The 24,333-nt window shown below is 41.8% G+C and overlaps 1 protein-coding gene across 7 annotated transcripts in view; it reads right to left on the bottom strand.

The window, feature by feature from the left end:
* znf462 (zinc finger protein 462) overlaps positions 1 to 24,333 on the bottom strand; it is a 109,371-nt gene that overhangs the window by 55,740 nt on the left and 29,298 nt on the right. The window contains exon 1 of one of the 7 annotated variants that reach the window (XM_072588914.1): positions 21,216 to 21,514. The exons of the other annotated variants lie outside the window; for them this stretch is intronic. The gene's annotated coding sequence lies outside the window, so the exon portion shown is untranslated. Of the gene's footprint in view, positions 1 to 21,215; positions 21,515 to 24,333 lie in introns of those variants that run through there. 7 annotated transcript variants of the gene reach the window in all.

Here is a 24,333-nt window from a genome sequence, read left to right as displayed (position 1 = left end):
TGGGAACACCACAACCTTCAAGCTCCCCTCCAAGCTGCCAGACATGGAAATGCATCTCCGTTCCTTCAAGGTCGCTGGTTCAAACCCTGAAATTCCCTCCAAAGGCATTGTGGGTCAACCCACAACAGGTGGACTGCAGCAGTTCAAGAAAGCAGCTCGTTGTTGTGATTGTATTGAGGTTGGCCAGGTGGACCTCATAGAATACCAGTTTCCTGATTGGGCCTGTTAACCTGGTCCAGTCAGGGAACGCTGGCTGAAAGATATAAAGTACCAGATGTTCTACTCATTCAGAGCTGGCTCTATGGAGTTACTTGATTCTCTACCACCTTGTTAAGGACAACTAGGGACAGGCAATAAATGCTGGCCAGCCAGCGGTGCCCAGATCCCACAAATAGACTGGAAAAAAAGTCCTTCAAAAAAAAAGTCACTGCACCACAAGACCCTGGAAAAGTACTTCTCAGTGGCCTAAGGCCTTTCCAAAAGGTGGTAGCAGTCTTAATAGTAGGTTTGGGGCACTAACCTGGTCTGGTACTGCCTTCTGGCATCTCTGATGGCTTTGTGGAGGTCCTATCTGGATTTCCTGTATTGGTCCGGGTCATCCGACTTGAATGCTGCACGTCTGGTCTTCAGTAGGGAGTGGATTTCCTAGTTCATCCAAGGTTTACATTTGGGGAAAACTCAGATTGACTTCTTTGGTATGCAGTCCTCCATGCATCTGATGATAGAGTCTGTGACACTGGTGGAGTACTCATCTAGGTTTTCTGCTGAATAGTTGAACACACACCAGTCCACCGATTCCAAATGAACGCCATCTACAAGTTCGCTGGTGATACCACCGTTGTGGGATGGATATCTAACAATGACGTGTCAAGATACAGAGAGGAGATAGCACCATGTCACCAAGCTTTCTATGAGAACAAACTCTCTCTCAACGTCGGCAAAATTAAAGAGCTGACTGGTGACCTTAGAATATGCTCCCATCTACATCAATGGAGGTTCAGAGGGTGGAGAGCATCAAGTCCTTCAGAGTGACGACAACCGGTCCTGGACTTCCCACGTAGATGCAATGATCAAGAAGGAACAGAAACACCTCTTCTTTCTCAGTCAGCTCAGGAAATTTGCCATGTCCATAAGGACCCTCACCAACTTCTACAGATGCACCAATGAGAGCATACTATCTAGGAACATAATGGCCTGGTATGGCAGCAGCTCTGTCCAGGACGGTAAGAAACTACAGAAGTTGGTGTGCACAGCCCAGACCATCACAAAAGACAATCTTCCATCCATGGATTCCATTTACACAGCTTGCTGCTGAGGAAATACTGCTATCATCAAAGACCATTGCACCCTGCTAATGATCTGCTATAACCATTTCCGTCAGGCAGAAGATACAGAAGCCTGAACATGTGCACCAACAGCTTCTTCCTGGCTGTTATTAGACTGATGAATGGACTCTCTAGCCTCAAATAATGCTGACCTGGCTAACGCTGATCTCGTCTATCGCATGCCCTGTGCAATGTAATCTGTATGCCTCTAAGTCTTTTTGATCTGTACACCCTTGCTAGCTATGATCTGGTGTACTGCCCATAAACAAAGCTTTTCACTGTATCTTGGTACATGTGACAATAAATCAGTGCTCTCTCTTATCTGGAAAATTGCACCTCAGACCCTACCACTGTTCAACGTAATCAAAATACAGAAATATTTTGCTGGGAAGACATGGTGGCCTCACATCGCCAGGGACTTGGGTTTGATTCCAGCCTCAGATGACTGTGTGGATTTTGTACATTCTCTCCCATGTATCTGTGTGGGTTTCCTCCGGGTGTTCCAGTTTCCTTCCACAGTCCAAATATGTGCCAGTTAGATAAACTGCCAAGGTTAAATTGCCCCACAGTGTCTATGAATGTGCAGGCTAGATGGGATAGCCATAGAAAATGCAGGTTTACAGGGATAGGGTAGGAGTTGCATCTAGGTGTGATGAGGGTTGGTGTGAACTTAGTGGGTCAAATGGCCTGCTTCCACACTGTAGGGATTTTATGAAATGAAGACATGTTGTCAGGTTCCCAAATAATTCATACAAGAGGAGGAGAGATAATCTTGCAATCACTCTAGTTTGGAGATTTTTTTCCCCCCTTCTTCAATTCTCTAGATTTGTGAAAAAAGGGAAAAAAAATTAACTCAAGAAGGATTCTGTGATAAGTCAAAATGGGAGGCCCCCGCCCCCCCACTCCCACTGGCTCTTCCAAAGCCAGGTTTTTCTGCAATTAAAAGGCAAAAAACCCTATCTCTCACCTTCCTAAAAGCCTTGCTTGACTACTTCCCCAAGGTCATTTGACTTTCCGTAATGAGCAGGTGGATCATAGCCCATATTAAAGCATTGACCTCATTTTCAATGAAACCACAAGGGCTTCCTTCCAACTCTTGGTTTTAAAAAAGCTTTTTAATCCAGAGAGTGTTTAAACAATTCTATACAATCCCATTCTCGGCATATTCGATAAAAATATGTATGTACTCCCAATACTGCCCAACAGCTTGGCTAAAGTAGCATTTTTTAAGGAGTGCCCTAAGGGAGCAGAAAAGGTGGAGAATTAGAAGTGGAATTCTGGTGCTTAGAATCCAAGCAGATGAAGGCCCAGCTGCCAATAGGGAAAGAGGGAAAAGGGATGCTCGAACCACTTGAGGCCACCTCTAACTGAATCTGGCGTTTAGAAGGTTACAAATATGCAATTTACCTCTTCTCCACTCCTACCCTCCTCTTATTCAAATCACTGCAGTAATTGAAATTTCAAAAATACTCTACACTGCATCGTTTGGAACAACAGTTCAACCCATGCATCTCTCCTCTGATAATTGAGCAACCATGACAGGTTTATTACTACTTATATATGCAAATACAACAAATCAAGAATTCTGCACTAGGTTCTCTTATTTTTGTAAATTCACTCTACATTAACATTTATTACGGGCTTTAGCAAGCCATGATTTTGTTAAAACTTGAAACTGAATTCTAAAATGATGCTTTTAACTTTGAGTGAGCGTGTGTGGAATTTCTTTTTTAAAAATTAGAAAGAGGCCATTTGGTCCATCATGTCTTGGCTGACTTTTTGAAAGAGTTACCTAATTAGTTCTGCTCTACTCTACCCAATTACCCTGTACATTTCCCCCTTTCAGGTTGTGTTAAATTCCCTTTAGAAACCAAGTCTACTTGCACCATTCTTTCAGGCAGTGTGTTTCTGATCACAACAACTCACTGCATTAAGAAGTGCACTCATTTTCCCTACAGCTTTTTCAGTTACCTTCAAACTGTGCCCTCTGGTTATCAACCCCCTGAAACAGGAATGTTTCCTGTCATTCACTCTAATAAAAGCCTTCATGCTTTTGAACCTTTCTCTTAAATCTCCCCTTAACCCTCTCTGCTCTAAGAGCAACCCAAGGTACTGCACTCAACAAACATTTTGGATGCCATCTAACTTTGGAGCAGTGACCCCAGCCCTCCCTTAAAACATAAAAACTGAAAGAACTGTGAATTCAGTTCACAGAAACAGAAATTGTTGGAAACAGCAGGTCTTCAGCATCGGTGGAGAGAAATCAGAGTTAACATTTCAGGTCAAGTCACCCTTCCTCAAAAATTATGGTAGCTAGGAAAATGTCAGTATATATGCAGAGATAGGGTGGGGGAAAAGAGGGTAAGGATCAAACGATAGGCAGAGACAGAGCCCCAAGAGAGAGGAACAGTTGCACAGATAAAAGAGTGGACAATGATCTGGCGAGATGGGTGAATAGGTATTAATGGGGACTGTTAGTGGCTACCAATGAGTTGTGTGTAATAGCAGACTATGATAACAAGTTGGGGTAAGGACATGGGAGAGCTCAAGCCTGAAACTTATTGAACTCAATATTGAGTCCAGAAGGCTGCAGGGTCCTCAAGCGGAAAATGAGATGCTGTTCTTCCAGCTTGCACTGAGCTTTGCTAGGGTACTGACTGAAGCAAGCCTGAGACAGAGACGTTGATCAGGGAGCAGGGTGGGGTACTGAAGTGGCAAGCAACTGGAAGCTCAGGGTCTTTTTTGTGGACCCAAAACGTTAACTCTGACTTCTCCCTGCAGATACTGTCAGACCTGCTGAGCATTTTTCAGCAACTTCTGCTTTTGGCTCCCTTAAAAATGTTCAACATCACCAGCCACTTATATGCTCATTCCACTAGTGTATTTTTAAAATTAATTCTCAGGATGAGCATCGATATCACTGGTAGTGTCTTCCCACTCATCCAGATTGTGGAAACACTGTCACGCAGAGGCAGTTAAAACATCAGAATCAATCACATTGCTGCAGGTCTGGAGTCAATATTGGCCAGACAAGGACAGCAGGTTTCATCCATAATAGAATATACAAGTAAGTTTAAATGACAACACAACAGCCTTCAGGTTATAACTTGCAAGGGGGTTGTGATTCTCAACAGCAGGGAGGCAAATGAGAGGCTGGAAAGAGATACTGTAATCAGAAAATAGCAAGGTGAAGAGACAGGTCAGGCTGGAACATGACAGGGATCGAGGAATGCTTAGTGGATTAAGTTGCATCTATTTCAATGCCATGGGCTTACAGGTAAGGCCGATGACGTCAGGATGTGGGTTGGTATGTGAGACTGGGATATTATAGCCATGGCTAAGGGAGGGACAGGACTGGCAGCTTAATGTGCCAGGGTACAGGTGCTTTTGGCAGGATACAACAGGAGGAAAGAGAGAAGGGGGAGTTGCATTTTGATTAAGGGGAGTATCACGGCAGTAATCGAAGATGTAATAACTGAGACATCATCCAGTGAGGCTTTGTGTGGAGCAAAGAAATAAGGAGGAGATGGTGACATTACTGAGGTTGTACTGTAGGCCCCCAAACAGTCAATGGGAATATGCCAAGAAAGTCATTTGGCCGTCCATTTTGGTCGGAACAACAGTAAAAAGGATTATTATTTGAATGATAAAAGAAAAATTACAGCATGCTGCTGTGCAGAGGGGCCTGGGTGTCCTTGTACATGAATCACAGAAGGTTGGTCTGCAGGTATAACAGGTAATTAAGGAGGCAAATGAAATTTTGTCCTTCATTGCTAAGGGGATTGAATTTAAAAACAGGGAAGTTATATTGCAGCCAGAGAGGGTGCTGGAGAGGCCACACGTGGAGTACTGAATGCAGTTTTGGTCTCCTTACGTGAGAAAAGATGTACTGGCACGAGCAGGGATGCAGAACAGGTACACGAGTTTGATTCCGGAGTTAAGAGAGTTGGCTTATGAAAAGGCTGAGTAGACTGGGATAATGTTCATTAGAATTTCAAAGAATTGGCGGGGCGGAGGAGGAAATGGGGATCTTACAGAAACATAAAATTATGAAGGAAATAGATAAGTTAGAGGTAGAGATGTTTCCACTGGTGGGTGAAACTAGAACAAGCTGGCATATCCTCAAATTTAAGGGGAACAGATTTAGGACTGAATTGAGAAGGAACTTTTTAAACCCAGAGGGTTGTGAATCTATGGAATTGCTTGCCCAGTGAAGTAGTTGAGGTTTCCTCAGTAAATGTTTTAAAGATATATACTTTTTGGAACAGTAAAGGAATTAATGGTTATGGAGAGAGGGCAGGTAAGTGGAGCTGAGGCCATGAAAGGATCAACTGGGAGAAAGTGAGGACTGCAGATGCTGGAGTATCAGAGTTGAAAAATGTGGTGCTGGAAAAACACAGCAGGTCAGGCAGCATCTGAGGAGCAGGAGAATCGATGTTTCGGGCATAAGCCCTTCTTCAGGAATGAGGCCATGAAAAGATCAGCCATGATCATATCGGATGGTGGAGCAGGTTCCAAGGGCCAGATGGCCTACTCCTGCTCCTAGTCCTTCTGTCCTTATGTGTCTGGGGAGACCTGCAGGAGCAATAGAGTTGGCATAGTAGGGGATTTTAATTTTTCTAACGTAGACTGGGACTGCCATAGCATTAAGGGCTCAGATGGGGTGGAATTTGTTAAGCGTGTTCAAGAAAGTTTCCTCAAGCAGTATATGCAGTGTCCTACTTGGGAAGAGGCAAATCTTGACCTACTCTTAGGAAATAAGGCTGGACAGGTGACTGAGGTGACAGTGGAAGAGCACTTTGGAACCAATGACCATAGTTCTATGAGAATAGTTATGGACAAAGCTGAAAATCGCATACCACCAGGTTATATTCCAATAGGTTTGTTTAGAATTACTAGCTTTCAAGCCCTGCTCCTTCATCACATAGCTCCGAAAGCTAATACTTCTAAATAAACCTATTGCGCTATAACCTGACGTTGTGTGAATTTTAACTTGTCCATCCCAGTCTAACACCGGCACCTCCACGTAATAGTTATGGAGAGGGAGGAAACTGGTCCACTGGTTCAAGTTCTAAACTGGGGCAAGGGGAATTTTGACAGAATTAGACAGGAGCTTGCAGTGGTTGATTGGAGTAATTTGTTTGCAGGCAAAGTGATGTCCAGCAAACGGGGGGCCGTTAAAACTGTATTAGCTAGAGTTCAAGGTCTATATGTTCCTGAGAGGGTGACAGGCAAGGTTGGCAGGAGTAGGGAACTCTTGGATATTGAGGCTTTGACCAGAAAACAAAAAGGAGGCATGGCTCAGGTACAGCCCTTGGATCAAGGGAAGCTCTAAAAAGGTATATAGGGGATACAGGAGTTTACTGAAGAAGAAAATCAGGACGTTGAAAGGAACACGAGATAGCTTTGGCTGAGAAGATTTAAGTATATTAATGGAAAAAGAATAATGAGAGAGAGAGAGAGAGAGAGAGAGAGAGAGAGAGAGAGAGAGAGAGAGAGAGAGAGAGAGAGAGAGAAGGACTCCTCAAGGACCAAAGTGGACATGTATATGTGAAGCTGCATGAGATGGGGGATAATCCTCAATGATTATCTTTCCTCTGTTTACCATGGAAAAATACAAGATGACTTGGCAACTTGGGGAAGTTAGTGGTGATATCGCGGGGACAGTTCATATCACAGTAGAGGTGATGTTGGATGTATTAGAGAATATATGAAGTTGGATAAACCCCCTGGTCGTGACTAGATATATCCAATAACCCTGCAAGACGCTAGAGAAGAAATTGCAGGAGCCCTGGCTGATATATTTAAATCATTAGCCACGGGTGAGGTCTGGGAAGATGGAGGGTAGCAAATGTTGTGACATTATTCAAGAAGGGCTGCAAATAAAACTTGGGAACTACATATCAGTAAACCTAACGTCTGTGGTAGCTAAGTTACTCTAGAAGATTCTGAAGGATGATATATAAGGATGATATACATGCATTTGGAAAGACAGGGTGTGATTATAAGTAGTCAGCATGGGAGTTCTTTGATGAAGTGACCAGGAAGGTTAATGAGGGCAGGGCAGTATGCATAGTGTACATGGATTTCAGTAAGGCCACTGATAACATTCCCCATGGTAGGCTGGTCTGGAAGGTTAGATCACATGGAATCCAGGGACAGCTGGCAAATTGGTTACACAATTGGCTTGATGGTAGGAAGCAGAGGGTAATAGTGGAAGGATGCTTGTTGGACTGGAGGCCTGTGATTAGTGGTGTACCTCAGGACTCGGTGCTAGGCCCACTGCTGTTTGTCATCTATATCAATGATTTGAATGACAATGTACCAGGTATGATTAGTAAGTTCGCAGATGACACTAAAGTAGGCAGCATCGTGGACAGTGAGGAAGATTATCAGAAATTGTAGCAGGATCTTGTGGGCCAAGAAGTGGCAAATGGAGTTTAATATAGATAAGTGGAAGATCTTGCATTTTGGAAAGTCAAATCAATGTAGGAGTTTCATGGTGAATGGTAGGGCCTTAAGGAATGTAGTGGAACAAAGGGATTTTGGAGTTCAGATGCAAGGTTCTCTGAAAGTGGGGTCACAGGTAGACACAGCAGAGAGGAAGGCTGTTGGCACACTGGTCTTCAGTCAGGGCATGGAGTATAGAAGTTTGGAAGTTATGTTGCTGTTGTACAGGATGTTGGTGAGGCTACACTTGGGGTATTGTGATCAGTTCTGGATGCTGTTAAACTGCAAAGAGTGCAGAAGAAAATTACAAGGAAGTTGCTAGGACTCAAGAGTTATAGGGAGAGGGTGGACAAGCTAGGACCTTTTAAGAGTGTTATGAGACTGAGGGAGGGTGGGGGGAAATCTTATATAAGTGTACAAGAGACATGAATAGGGGGAATGCATTCAGTCTTTTTCCCCCGATTGAGGAATGGAGGACTAGAGGGAATCAGTTTAAAGGTAAGAGGGGAAAGAATAAATGGGAACTTGAGGGGTAAACATTTTTACGCAGAGGGTGGTACACATGTGAAATGAGCTGCCAGTGAAAGTGGTTGAGGCAGGCACTTCAACAACATTTAAAAGGCATTTGGACAAATACAGGAGTAGGAAAGGTTTAGAAGGATATGGGCCAAGTGCAGGGAAATGGGGTTAGCATGGATGGACATTTTGGTCGGCATGGGACCAGTTTGGCCAAAGGGCCTGTCTTTGTGCTCGAGGACTCTTTGACAGGGAGCCCTGGTAGACTTTGAATGCCTGCTTTCTAGAATATTAGTGCAGCAGCATAACTGCTTTATTAGGAAGCGTTGGAGGTTCAGAAGTGACCTTAGAGGTTTATAAAATCATGAGGGGTTAATGATAGGTGTCCTCCCTAGAATGGGGGATTTCAAGACTGGGGGAACATTTTGAAGGAGAGAGGAGAGAGATTTTAAAAAGAAATAAGGGGCATTTTTTTTTAAACACAGAGGGTGGTTTGCAAGTGGAATTAATTTCCCGAGGTAGTGGTGGATACAGGCACTGATACAAGGTTTACAAAAATTTGAATAAATACATGAGTAGGAAAAGGTTTGGAGGGATATGGGTCAGGAGGAGACAAGTGGGACTAGTTTAGTTTGGGATTTAGTATGGTCGGCATGGATTGGTTAGACCGAAGGGTCTGTTTCCATGCTGTATGACTCTATGATTAATTGTGTTTAACCTTGAGAAGACCCAGCTTCATCAGAAACTCTTACTGGCTTCCGGGTTTCCTTGTTTGCATCCTCTGCGTACAGACACATTATACTTATCAATAGAGGGATTTAGCATTCCTGTTGAAATGTTGACCATCGACTACCTGTGACTCAGAGAATCATGGAGTCATAGAGTCACACAGTACAGAAGCAGACCTGGGTAACCAGTGGAAACCTGATCCTGGTGTAGCATTATGCTGCTAAAGTGCAAGTGTGAAAGATCAATAACAGCTGGGTGAGTTCCTACGAAGTGATTGTTCTGTTCAGATGACTTGCCCATACCACAATGTGTCACATCTACATTGGACTCTGTCATATGATGTGTTACGGACGGGAAGTACATTCACAAGTGTTTATAATTGATATGAATCTGCTTTGATCATTGGTGTAAGGAAAGAGTAATAACTGCCATTTCAGGTTCTGCACAGCAACTTGAGGAACAAGCTGTTCTTCGACAAGTTAATGGTGCTGGGGCAGCCGGAGGTGCAGGAAGGATGTGGGAGAGTAGTGTAGTGATTCGGATTGTGGTGAGCCTTCTGTAACACTGCTCATCATGTTGTATGTTATTGTTCACCATGACACAGACTTGCTGCAATCATCCTCTAAGTGTAGAGATCTACAGGGTCTGCTTGATCTAGTGTGGTAGAGGAAGGCCACTTTGTAAATAATGAAAACAAGACTACTGCCTTAAGCAGGATGTAGGTTTTTGCATGTTAGTGACTATGTACAAGTCTGCTTAAAATACTAGACATTGTTACAGATACCATGAGGATGATCTGTACGCAGGCCCATACAGAAATGTCCACATCCCATAGTGAATGGGAAAAAAAGAAATAGTGATCAAATTACGCTCAGAATTTATTTTCTGTACAAGCTCACAGATGCTATAAGGCGAACTTCTAAAGTCTTTCTGAATCAAAGAAGTTTTAATTTACTCAGAAAACTGACAAGTGTACACTAATTGAAACTAAAAATTATTCAAAATAGTTTTTAAATCAGTGTTTAAATTGAATTACTTACAGGTGGACAACTAGATACCTTCCCGGTGTTGAAACCCATTTCCCGCTGTATTAATAAAACTGCATCACGTTATACTTATATGCATTCCCTGATGCATTTATGAATAGTACAGAGACAATTATATTCTATGACTGCACTGATTATTGGAAGATTACACATTTGTGGTCAACCCAATCAGTTTTATGGGAAAGTAATCTAAGCAGTGCTTTTGAAGTGAGTTTTGTGTACAATTTTCCTGTTGCGCCAAAAGTGGAAACGCCCTCGTCCGGCAGTCTTACACACTGAAGAGCCTTCTTTACTAAAAATAAATGCCTAAATAAAATTTATTGGGAACTGCAAGATGAAAATTTGGTGCTTCTAAACCAAAAACAAGGCAAAGGTTTGTGTGTCTCTGGTAGTATGCATATTTTACTGACATAATATGTGGACTGATACGCATTAAAGAAAAACAAATTAACAACCCATCTCGGAATTTTCACTTTGATACTTGTGGCTCCTTTGATATCTTTTTATGTCTAGCTCAAGCACATATGTCACTTGATTCTTAGAATCATCGAATCTTTACAGTGTGGAAACAGACCATTTGGCCCATCATGCCCAAACTAACCCTCCAAAGAGCATCCCACCAACACCCACCCTCCCCGTCACACCTGCAACCTTGCATTTCACATGGCTAACCCAGCTACCCTACACATCCCTATACACTATGGGCAATTTAGCATGGCCAATCCATCTTACCTGCACACCTTTGAACTATGGGAGGAAACCACAGCACTCATTACACCTTGCAGATACAGGGAGAACCTGCAAATTCCACATAGGATAGTCACCGGAGGGTGGAATCAAATCTGGATCCCTAGTACTGTGAAGCAGTGCTAATCACTGGGCCACCATTCCACCCATTAGATGAATATTTCTAATCCTACAATAAAAAGACGGTATTCTCACGTTTCTTGACTTTTCCTTACATTAATGTGATCAACACGGAAAATGTTGGCCGCTATAAATGAGATTAAAGAGTCTCACGTGGCCCAGGGACCATGGGTTTCAATCACACTTTCTCCACAAGGTTCCCCCTCCGACTGAACCTGACTGAAGACACAGGCAGTTGGCACAGATTTGGTTTGGGGATGCAATTTCAAATTTTTGTCACCCGTGTTAAAAAAAATTCTTAAAGAAAAATCTACACCATTTACAATTTAAAGAAAATGTTCTTCTGCTTTCCCCAACCCTGCCAACATAGCAATAAACTCTTGTAATTGAATTTGAGCCTCAAAAATATGTCAAAAAAAGTTAAGCCTGACCTCTAATTGACCTGACTATCTGCCAAGTACAATTAGCCTCTAATTGAGGCAGGAAGACAGTAATTACACCTTGTAATCTTAAAGGGACACAACTAATGTTGCACACAGCTGCATTTTCTGCAGCAGAATGGTATACTTAAGGAATACGGTGCGATGATCCTGACCATATAAAACAACTTTAATTGGGGATTTTGTACAGTTGTAGTATCCCTATCTCTGAGCCCTAGTTCAAGTCCCACTGACTCCCGATGTGTGAATTAACATGACTTAAACAGATTGATGCCAAAATATCAATGAAACGATTACAGCTTACACAGGATACCAAGGTCAACAGAAGTCTTCTCCAACCACAGACAGAATGGATTGTTTTGGGAACCAAAGACAATTTTGCACATGTAATTCTGAAAGCAGACCACCCCCCAACTCTCCAAAAGCACTCCGCCCAAGGCAGAATTCAGAATTGTGATGGAATACTCCCTTCTTGCCTGAACGAGAGTAGCTTCAACCGCACTTCAGAAGCTCGAAACAAAACAGTCCGCTGGACTGATGCTCCACCCACCAACTTCAACACGCACTCCCTTCACCACTGGTGCACAGCGGCATCAGCATTTATAAAACACACTGCAGCAGCTCACCAAGACTGCTTTCCCAGAGGAAAGAACCAGCAAAGCATGGAAGCTGAATGTACTGGTTGCACTGAAACTCTTTGAAGTGTATAAGTCAAACCAGAATATGTCTCATTCGCCAGTCACATTGTTTTTAATTTATTTCTTCTGGTTTGATAGCATTTTCCAAAAGTACAACCACTACCATTGAGAAGGACAGATGCATGGTAACACCACCAGCAAGTTCACCCCAAGCCACATGCCATCGTGACTTGGAATGGGTTCGTCATTGATTATGGATCCTGTATACCTCAAGCTCCTTCCCAACAGCACTGTTAGGATGTCTAAACTACACAGAATCGAAGGGTTCAACGCAGTAGCGCGCCATCACCTTCTCAACGGCAGTGAAGGATGGGATAGAAATGCCAGCCTTGCCAACGTTGCTAACATATGAAATTGATGGGGAAAAAAAATCAGAGGAATTCAAGAGGTTGAGGGGTGGTGGTGAAGATCCAGAATGTACACGTGACACCCGACATTGTAACAGTGAAAAGGTGCAACATCCAACGTATGCAATACAATAAAGGAGTTATTGGTTAGTATGGACTGATTGCATTAACTTTAACAACGACAAGGACAGCAATGTTGTCTCTTTTTTTTATATGTAACCCAGCATAAAAGGGCCAGTCATCAGTTGTCTCTCAGTGAGGAGCACCTGCGCCTGAATCGGAAGGTTTGTGGTTTCAAGTCGTACTCCGAAGAATGGACTCCCACAATCCTAGCTGACAGTAGCAAGGGGACAATGCAAAATCAGAGGGCCAGTGCGACAGGGTTGTTGTCTTTTGGAGGTGGATGTATAAATGTATATTTAATGGATAAGATCCATTGCAGTAATTCCGAGACAAGCAGGGGCATTGCTATCACGTGTCCCAGGCAACAGTCATCCTTCAACCAGCATCACTGAAAGGAAGTTCAGCTGCTCATTTATGTCACTAATGTCCAATGGGAGCCTGTTGTGGGTGGCACAGTGATACAGTGGTTAGCACTGCTGCCTCACAGCGCCAGAGACCTGGATTCATTTCCCACCTCAGGCGACTGACTGTGTGGAGTTTGCACGTTCTCCCCGTGTCTGCGTGGGTTTCCTCCGGGTGCTCCGGTTTCCTCCCACAGTCCAAAGATGTGCAGGTTAGGTGAATTGGCCATGCTAAATTGCCCGTAGTGTTAGGTAAGGGGTAAATGTAGGGGTAGGGGCTGGTTGCGCTTCGGCGGGTCGGTGTGAACCTGTTGGGCCGAAGGGCCTGTTTCCACACTGTAATGTAATCTAATCTAATCTAAATTGGCTATTTTGGCAAATTTACAGAATGCGTCCGAATAAAAATAAAGGATGAGAAGACAGACAACTCTCTTACAAGTCTTCAGAAGATTGTGTAACTAAAGTATATATTAAGTTTCTCAGATAGGTTTGACCATCATATTACCACAGAGTTCTGTCAGTTATGCACAACTTGCTCAAGAGGAACAGCGATAATTAGTTAAAAGTAACATGACAAATGCTTTGTTGAGTTTCAGCAGAGTGAGCCTATTTCACATTGCACTACACTTCTCTGACCACCCTTTGGTCATTTACCCTAATATCACCTCATATTGGCTTGGTCTAACCATTTTGTCTGCTAACTGTTACCATAAAGCTACTTGCAATCTTTTACCAAGTGAAAGGCTTTACATAAATACAAGTTTTGCATAAACATCAACACCCGCTCAAATTTTCATGGTTTTGGACAAGTGAACAATTGAACATGGAAAGAATAAACTTTGAGGGTTTAAGCTCCACTATTGATAATTATTGATTCAAAACATTTTTGTGAAAGTAACAGCCAGCAGGAGCAGCGGAGGCTGAGGGGTGACCTTACAGAGGTTTACAAAATTATGAGGGGCATGGATAGGGTAAACAGACAAAGTCTTTTCCCTGGGGTCAGGGAGTCCAGAATTAGAGGGCATAGGTTTAGGGTGAGAGGGGAAAGATAAGAACTAAGGGCCAACTTTTTCACGTAGAGGGTGATACGTGTTTGGAATGAGCTGCCAGAGGAAGCGGTGGAGGCTGGTACAATTGCAATATTTAAAAAGGCATTTGGATGGGTATATGAATAGGAAGGATTTGGAGGGATATGGGCTAGATGCTGGCAGGTGGGACTAGATTGGGTTGGGATATCTGGTTGGCATGGACGGGTTAGCCCGAAGGGCCTGTTTCCGTGCTGTACATCTCTATGACTATGACTCTATAAATCGCCAGGCTTTCCATTTCAATAAATCGACAGTTGGCAATATAACAGACATTGCTAGATCTGGAAATAACATAATCATTTTCTGTCATATGATTTACTGGGCAACCTGGGACAAGTTAAGTTAATCAAAAATGTCCAAAAATTATTTTTTGCCCTTCTCTCTTCAAAAATCCAGACTAAAGACAATAACACAGGTGAACAGTGTCAATACTAAAGGCGATGGAGGGTCACTATACTTAATTGTGTGGGTGGAAAGTTCAATGGGCTACTTAAAGTACAATTCTACAGTCTGTCAAAGGGCTATCCTCCCATTCCTAGAATGACTCTTCCTCTTCAGAAGCTGACATAGTTTGCTTTTTCAGTGTTTTCTGTGGAACATTTCGGTTGTCAAGTTTCACAGCATGCTGCAAAATCACAAGATCATTTGTATTAACACCCTCTGTATTACACCCCAACACAATGTATTTCTTCATAATGCCTTCAATGTCAAAAATAAACTTGCTTTTACCCCTCAATTGCAAGATCTCAAGCGGTGTCATTAAGTTAACATTTTGGAGCAATGTCAGTGGTTAAGTAACAAACCAATATTCTGATTTGAAAAGCATCATCTCTCCCAAATGGCTTTAGATAATATTATGCTGTTATGTAATTCATAAAGAGCTCAGAACCAGTTGTTACCTTACTCTATATCCTGGTGTGCCATGTTTTACTGCTGCACTACTGCTGCACTACAATATTGCACCAAGTGACAGTATCAGTTCACCAGCCACATGGAGACCTGCAAGAAAAACACCCAAAACTCCAGCATGAAGTCGAAAGTTTGATTATTTCTAATGTATGGCATTCAGAAAACATAGCATGGCAGCGGGTCGTTTGAGTGTAAAAACAAAATTTAAAGCAGAATTAAACTGAAAAATTAAAACAAATTAATGCCAGAGAGGAATGCGCAAGAATACATTGACCAGCGCAGTAAACTAAACGTACAGTTCCAACCCATGATGAATTGGGATAAGCAAAAACCCTTGCAAAATTGAACATTTTAAGCCCAAAATCAAAATGTTGGATCTACCAATTTGATATTCAAAGCCTGAGGCAGGAAGCAAATGAGCCTGTCGACAATTTCCTAAAAAGACTTAAAAAGAGACCCATAAAATGTAAATTTAAGAACATACATGGAATAGCTGTTAAATCAACTCATCTAGGGTTCTGCATACCTTAAGTTAAAAAGAGATCTAACCTGAAAAAGGTCAGATTCAGAATATTGCAGGCTGCAGACACTCTCAGATCACATGAAATGGGAAGTTGAAAGGCAATGACTTTCCAAACAGCTCATTTTCAGTTAAGTCACGAGTAAGGCATGGGGTTTGATGCAGTGAAATAGCAACAAAAGAATGGACAGCAGAGAGAAAAAGATGGGCAAGAGATGTGAATGACCATGGGCTCACAGATTATTTACAGGTATTGTCCCACAGTTGGATCAAACTGCAAACTTTTGGAAAGTCAAAACACTGGGAAGAGATTTGCAGAGCAAAGAAAGAAAACAGTGAGACAAATTAGAATAATGTGATAGGGTGTATCAGAAGTAAAAAGGACTCAAGACATCTACAATCTGGAAGAGAATAATGAATCAGGACACAAGAGGCATGGGAACCACATAACTTCATGGAACGGCTGGAGACATGCCACTTTCCAGTTCACACAACTATTCAGAAAAAGGAAAGGATTAGAAACAAAGCCGCTACAACAAATCAGAAGCTGAAGACCGATTGTGGAACACAGAGTAAGCTCAGCCAGCATGGACAATATCAGATGACCTTTCCTGAAAATTTTAATAATGGTTACCCAAGGAAAGAATTTTGAACTGAGCGTGCAAAGGAAACCGATGATTCAACAGCTAGCAATAACCCAATTCAGAGAGAGACTCAAAAAAAAGGAAAGATATTAACAGTACGTTCTACGTCACTGAAACAGATGGTCCTGCTATTCTGGGATTGAGCAGTGTGAATCTGCAGCGAATCTCAGTAAAGCAAGGGGGTAAAAGATCAAAATATAAAATCACTTCATGAACGTAACACCACCAAAACCAAAGCAAATTACAATGAAACTAACAGAGTTGTAGAGTTACAGATGCTTGCTTAGAAAGTGATCCAGCAGTGATTTGGTAAGAAACAGCAGCACAGCCAGCAGTACAGCAGCTTTGGTCTACCAGGAATGAGATCTCAGTAGAAGATGGTCTTTTGCTCGCCAGATCCAGATTGTACTTGAATCAATGCAGGAACAATTTCCTGAGAAGGGCTTGTGTGAATATAGAAATTTAAGCTCATAGTCAAACCCACTGTGAACCTAATAGGCATGTATAAGGACATTGAAGAAATAATGTCTACACGGAAGGTATGCTGAAATAAAACAAACACAGCAGGAAAAGATGATACCCACTGATTTACCAGCCAGACCATGGCATATTGTGGGAGCTGATTTATCTTGTTCACATCTCATTCACATCTCTTGCCCATCTTTCTGTCTGATGTCCATTCTTTTGTTGCTATTTCACCCGAGAATGGTGCATTTAAGGAACAAACTACCAGTCATAAGTTCACTTTTATCCGTAACAAGAAAGATTTGAGAGCTACTGCAATCATCTCAGCAGTACAAGCTCTGTTCACTGAGCAAGAGATTCCTTTTTGAATAGTATGTGACAATGGAACCCAATTCACCTTCAAAGAATTACCTGAACAGTACAGACTCAACCTTATCACCACATTACCCAGGGGGAAATGGTTTTACAGAAAATCAAGTCCAGACAGTGAAGAGAATACTCATGAAATATGAGCATAAATATGCTATTTGAAAGCACAGAGGATTGTAACTAACACTGTGGATTTACAGATGCAGATTGCCATGTCAAATATGATGTTGAGAATATGAGGGGGGCATGGCACAAGGAAAGGCAGGATTGGGGGTTAAATATTTCTGGATACAAGGTGCTCTGAAAAGATAAGGAAGGAAAAATAAACAACATAGATGTCCTGCAAAAAGAGGTTGTTTTAGGGGGTTCAAGGACAGTAGTCAATTTGGCTAAAACTGAGGAAAAGGCAGAAATAAAAATCGCTCAGTGTAGTGCATAGTGGAAAGAATGTAGAGGAACAAATCTTCTTGTAACTTCCTCAAAGAGGTAAGCTTAATAGTTATAATGGGGGACTTTACCTAAATTTAGACTGAGTCAGTGGTGGTCTAAAAGCAGGGAGGGACAAGTGTTTGGAGACTGTGTTCAGGAGAACATTCAACAGCAATACATGTTTAACTAATCTGGAGATATCTGAAGACTAAACAGAGCATGTTGATGAGGGCAATGCTATTGATGTGGTGTACATGGATTTCCAAAAGGTGTTCAATACAGTGCCATAGAATGGACTTAGAAAAAGTTGTAATTCATGGAGGAAAAAAAGAGATAGTAGTTGCACAGATAGAACTTGGGCAAAATGACTGGAAACAAAGTGTAATAGTTCAAGGATACATTTTGGATGGAGGAAGTTTGTGGTCGAGTTTTCCACACGTTGGTTTTGGGATCACTGCTTTTCCTGACATATTTTAATGACCGAGCTCTTGGAAACTGTCCCCATGCACAAGTTTGTAAATTACACAAAAAAACTTCAACTGGGAGGAGGATAGTGCAAAATTTACTGAAGGATATTGGCAAATTAAAGAAGAAATGTGAGGGGACACATTTTGAAAGAAGATGACAAAAGAACTTAAATTAAATGGACACAAAGGGTACACAGGAGCAGGGCAACCAGAATAATTATGTGCATGAATCTAAAGATGGCAGAACATGGACAGTGAGCAGTTGATAAAGCCTAGGATACTGTGCTTTATTAACAGAGGCATAAAGTGCAAGAGCAAGGAGAGAATGTTGAACTTGTGCAAGACCTCAGCTGGAGTATATGGTGTACAGGTCTGGGCAGCTTGCTTTAGGAAGGATGGAAACACGTTGGAGGGAGTGGAGAAGAGATTTACAGAAATGGTTCCATAGATGAGGAACTTCAGTTATGAAAATAGATTGGAGAAATTGGAACTAGTTATCTTGCACAGTGGAAGGCAAAGAGCAGATTTGATTGAAGTTTTCAAAGTCATGAGGGGACAGGACAGAATGGGTAGGGAGAAACTGCCCCTTCTAACACAAAGATCAAGAATGAGAGTGCACCGATGCAAGCTAATTTTCAAAAGAAGAGAGAGAGTGCGATAGGAGAACATTTTAACATAGTGAATAGTTACACATCATGACAAAGGCAAGTTTGATGAAGGTGAGTTCAATTGAGGTAATCAAAAACATTGGATGATTATTTCATTAGGAACAATGGACAGTGTTACAGAAAAGGTGGGAAATGGCTCTCAATAATAACTTTCATATGGAGAAAGGTGTAGACATAATGGGCTGAACAGACTCCTTCTGGCAAAAAATATTTCATTGGGCGGGGGGGCGGAAAATATAGAGGTTTATAAAATCATGAAGGGTATAGATAGGGTTAATAGAAGGTCCCTAGGATCTGGATTTCAAGTCTAGGGGATGTACTTTTAAGGATAAAAATTTTAAAACAGAGGGTGGTTCATTTGTGGAATAAACCTCTTGAGGTGATGATTAATCTGGGCACAATTACAACATTTAAAAAGACACCTGGATAAGTACATAAATAGGAAAGGTTTACAGGTATATGAGCCAGGAGCAGGCAGGGGGGCCAATTTAACTTGGGATTATGTTCAGCATAGACTGGTTGGACCGAAGGGTCTGTTTTTGTGCTGTATACTCTATGACTCATTGAGTCACAGGTAGATGGTCAACACTTCAACAAGCATACTAAATCCCTCCCTATTAAAAGGGCAATGTGTCTGCACACAGTGTATCCAAACATGGAAACTTGGACGCCAAAAAGAGTTTCTGATGATGCAGGGACTCCACGGTTAAACACCATTGAGTCCAAAACTGGTAAGCAAATGAGAAGAAACAGAGTCCATGTTTGACCTATACTCAAACCGGAAAAACAGAAATGATCATCAAAACCAAAGAATATCAACAGCATTATCAGCTAATGGTGGACCCATCAACATCACCACCAGCAAGTGACAACATTAGCAAGATCAAACTCCTACACCATCAAAGCGACACACATAGCGTTATCTATGCCAACTAAGAGAGGAATAAATGCCAAATCAACAAGATGGTGGCACATCTTACCATCTAAACAATGCAACGAATTATGTTTTTCCTTGAAAAGAAAACATTTGGTTTTGTAAAAGTCAATTGTTAAAGCTTTAGAAAAAATGTTAGCGATTGGAATAGATATTGATAAATCCATTAGATATGGTAATATATATCTTTTTTAGAAGATAACAGAAATGCTACATTATGACATCATTTGTAGAGAAATAGGAACCAATGCATATCAATGTATGTCATAGGGTGCCACATTTACTGTCAGACTGCTGTCATGTGCTGAGTGACAATGTATCACGCTCAGTCCAACAATATTGGACAGCAGCAAGTAAAAAATGCTAGATGTAGGTATAGCATTCAGAGTCCAAAATGTGGTTATTTCGAACTTATGGAAACCAGAAGACAACAGTTAGTAAGCAAGATACAGACACGGCTTTCATGATTGACCTCTCCATTCAACTAGTGTTGCATTAATCCAACATCAAAGTAACAGATTTTTTCACTCCTTCCATAATAAACAGACAGCTTCTCCCCTAACAACGGTTTAAACTTTGTTACAAATGAGAGAACATTTAGAACTTCGAAAGTACAGAGGGTTTTGGACACCGTGCCTTCACCTCTGGATCTCATTTAGACACAACTCTCTGCCCAAGGTGCAAGGATGTATGAAATGATCTTGGACAGCCTCCCTGCAAATACTGAGCATCCAAATACATCAAACTCCCACAAGAATTAAACTGGCAGAGTCTCACAGAGATGCCACAAGGTTATCTGATGATAGAAAGTGAAAACAAATCTGTCAGGAGATGGCCTAGAACAATGATTGGGATGCAGTGGAGGTTTGAAGAGGATGACGGAAGCAGAAATATTTTCTTCTTTGTATTTTACGGTAGACACAGTGAGTGGGTGCCCTCACAGAGAAATGGTACCTGAAATCTCCAGAGCAGACACCCTGTTTTGGATAAGCAGAAAACACATTCCAGCAAATTATAAATTAAGCATCTACATATTGTTCTGACTCCTCAGTTTTGTGTACCAGGTTCTGTGCTCAGAGCACCCATTCAAGAGGAAAAAAAAAAGCCAAGAGTCTCAGAACAAAACAACAATGTCCTGAACAGTGATATACAGAACTGAGAAACAACTGCATTTGAACAGTTTTGTGCTCGGGTTTCTGATGGTCTTTTTGCAGTTTACAATAAATAAAAATGTAAAAAAACTAATGAGTTTTTTTTAAAAATCATTGCAGTCTATTGAATAAACAAGGAAGGGAGAAATTTGTCCTTTTAGTCCAGTTCATCTATTTTATTGGTGGAAAAGCATTTTTTTTAATTAAGTGCATCTCAAAGTGGTAATAACCGTGGCTGAAAGTTGCAATCATCTACTATAATTCAGCATCATCTCCTGAAGTCAAGGCAATTTGTTCCATGCTCCCCCGCATCACCTCCCCTCCACCCCAGAACCAGGGGTCATGATGTGCAGAGGGTTAGAGTAGAGCACTGGACCTGGCTGCAATATAACGCATGGAATTACAGCACAGTCAGAAACACAGGGTCATCTTACATCTTCTCAAGAACCTGCTTCTGCGAGCCAAGGTGTGGGAAAGGCTAAAAAAAAGACAAGATGCTTTTCTGCTTCAGATCATCTGTAAAATCCCACACTGGTGATCCCCTGCACATTAAAATCCAGCAGCACAGCAGGGGTGTTGTCAAAGAACGACAATTCCTGCTAATTTGTAACCACGTTAGCTTTACTTACTGTTGAAATTCAGCTCCATTTCCCCTTCATCTTCATTCACCCTCCTCCATCTTCTATAATGGTGTTAAAACAAGGAGGCTAAATCTTATGTAGCTCCACTTGAGAGAAATGCACATTGTACCATTTTATACAAGATGATCTGACATTGCTCATAACAAAGAAAACAAAGGAAAAAGCTGCATAAACACCTACAGAGCTGAAGGTTTATTCCAGACCTGTATCTACAAAATAAAGAGAGACTGGAGAGAAAGAAAGAGAGAAAGCTGTTTCCAACTGAGATCTGGATCAAATTACAGCACAGAAAAAGGACAGGCCCCACCCCATTCTTCTTCAGGGCAGACCAGCACATCACTGAACAAATCTCAAGGCTCTGTCTCTCGCTCTCTCTCTCTCGCTCGCGCGCTCTGTATGTGGCTCCTGCACTTAGAGAATTAGCAGATCATTCAAGTCTTCACTTCCCCACGCACCCACCCCTTGTTCTCTCCAGCTCAAATGAGACCAGCTTCGAGCAACCATCAGATGTTGAGAAAGAGAGAGAGAGAGAGAGAGAGAAGCACACGGTATCTGCTGCCTCATCACTGCAGCTTTAAGACACACACAATAAAGCTGCCTAGTCCTACCAGCTCCAGGAGCAGCCATTTTACCTCCAGACGCTCCACCAGCTCTCAGTAGCAGAGCCTCCAGCCAGCAACACAACATGGCCCCACTTATCTACCACTCATCAGAAGCAGCTGAGGCAATGTAAAAATGCTGTTCAAATTCCAGCTAGCTCCTCTTGCCAATACCTTGCTGAAAGGGATGTAATTGTCTGGGGAGATTTAAAAAAAATATATATTCTCCTTCCTCTCTGAAGCTATTAGAATTTGTCACATTCTGCAAAAAAAAACACACAACTCTTTTCCCCTTGAAATGAGCAAATTACCCCAAGAGAGACAGTAACAGTTGCTTACATGAAACAAGTTGGAGAGAATCGTTTTAACAGAAGGAAACTCTTTCTCTTCACCACCCCCTCACCCTTCCAAACCAGGCTGATCTTATTGATTTGTTGGTAGCAGCAAGTAGACACAAGCATTCCACAATGCCTACACCACCCTAGAGACTTTCAATGGCTCTCACGAGGAGAGAGAGAGAGAGAGAGAGAGAGAGAAAGAAAGAGAGAGAGAGAAAACCCATCTAAGTCTGGCTCAGGAGGCTCCAAAGTTTACAGTACTGACCTTTGTTAATCACCAGCCAGGCTGTCTACAAATCAACAAACTCTTCCAACGCTCGCACCCTCCCTCCCTCAGCACGTATACATACATACACACACACACAGCTGCAGCTGCCCTGGTTCAAGAAGGTCCTTTATCAAATAGACAACAGCATGCACATAGAAAATGACATGAGTTTCACATCAGTGCTGGTGATCTCCTCTCTCCAGATTAGAAAAACTAAAACTGGCTGCTAATGTACTCCCCCTCCCACCCAGCGCCACCCCCCCTCCCTCCCCAGCCCCTCACCCAACACATCAGTGGTACAGTGCACAATGGGTTAAAGCACAGCATCTACAAGATGCCTTCAAGAGATCACTCAACAGTCTGGATAAAAAGCTCACTGTTCAAGAAGGACTGCTAATCAGCGAGAATGAAAACACAAGGGGTCAGCAGATCCACTTCCAGTCCTTTGTCACATTAACCAGTCTTTTATTATGCAATACTTGCTTTTTAATTCCCATTTCTTTTCCTCCCTTCCTTGTTTTGGAAAACATTCTTATTCCATCCACAGATGCCTCGATGTTTATCGGACAGAGATGCTGACAGTTTGCATTGCTGCACCGCCAAAGCATTACAGTAATAAACCACTCAAGAAAAAGCCTACACAGTCATCTCAAACACCATCAATGCAATTTCTAGTGAATTAAATGGAGTGTATTTTTTTAAACAAAGCATGGTTGACCTGGCTTAGCAACATTTCTTCAAACAAGAGAGGGCAAACAACTGAAGTACTTTAATACAAATAACTGATCTTGCAGTAGCTCAAATTGATCCTCTGCAGGATTCCTGAATGCGTGCGTCCAGGACGCCTCACTGTTCCATTTTAACATTTTGGTGCATACTTCCAACAAGAATTCCAAGCCCTCATTAGAAACATTAAAAATGAGAAATAAGCATATTTAAATATTTAAAATAATAAGCATTAACTGATACAGTCAAAGGCCTAAGGAGAACTTTACCTGGGATTTCTGGAACCATGCTGTAACGAGGTTAGATTGACCATAACAATGCACAGAATGGAGCAACATAAAAGGTACAAAAACCCAGTAAGTTTTCCCACCACCTTAACCCAAGGGCAACAGTTTACAAACAATAACAGGAAAATCCAGTCAAGGTCCTCGGTTCCAATGCAATTCTGCATTGGAATGTTTTTGCTATTAGATAATAGAAATTAATGAAGAACTGCTAATAACATGAAGAATGGGCCAGTTATCGGGCAGCGATTTGCACCAATGGCAGTTTCTCTTCACAGAGAACAAACTGTTTAAACAAATTTGCTTCTGATAAGGATAGTGCCCAAAAAAAAAACCCCTCAAAATCCAACATTTTAAGGGGAGCCTGTGCAAAATAAGGTTGTAAAACAATTCTCCGCGCAACTTTTACCATACCATTCCGTATGTCTGAAAGAAGTCACATCATTTGCCCCAAAAATATGGATTTATACTATTGTCCCTGATATCAAACAGATCTTCAATTTGCACTAGGTCACCAGGCTTCACAGAAAACGATCACATTTTTACAAACTTGAAGATAAATAGAAAACTTTACCTTTCTCTATTGTTGGAAGAAGAATACCCAATATATTCCCTGCAGTTTCTCAGGCTAGAGGGCAAAAGGCACATTGATAAAACTTGATCTTTACTGTCATGAAGTATGATATGCAATCCTGGTATGTACACTGCATAGATATGTGCAAAGTTCAGACATTTAATAAATTATGTATTCCACACCTCTCAAAATTTTGAACGGTTTTATAATAAAACCACCATTAACAAACTATAAAAACCTCAAGATGCAGGTTGCAGTCTAATGACATGGTGCATTCAGTCAGCATGTTTTCAGTTCTAGGCAAGTGACTCCTCCTC

Source organism: Chiloscyllium punctatum, chromosome 2, assembly GCF_047496795.1.
Source record: "Chiloscyllium punctatum isolate Juve2018m chromosome 2, sChiPun1.3, whole genome shotgun sequence".
NCBI classification, from domain to species: domain Eukaryota; kingdom Metazoa; phylum Chordata; class Chondrichthyes; order Orectolobiformes; family Hemiscylliidae; genus Chiloscyllium; species Chiloscyllium punctatum.
The sequence above is the reverse complement of the archived record's forward strand: the minus strand, read 5'-3'. Positions and strand labels throughout refer to the sequence as shown.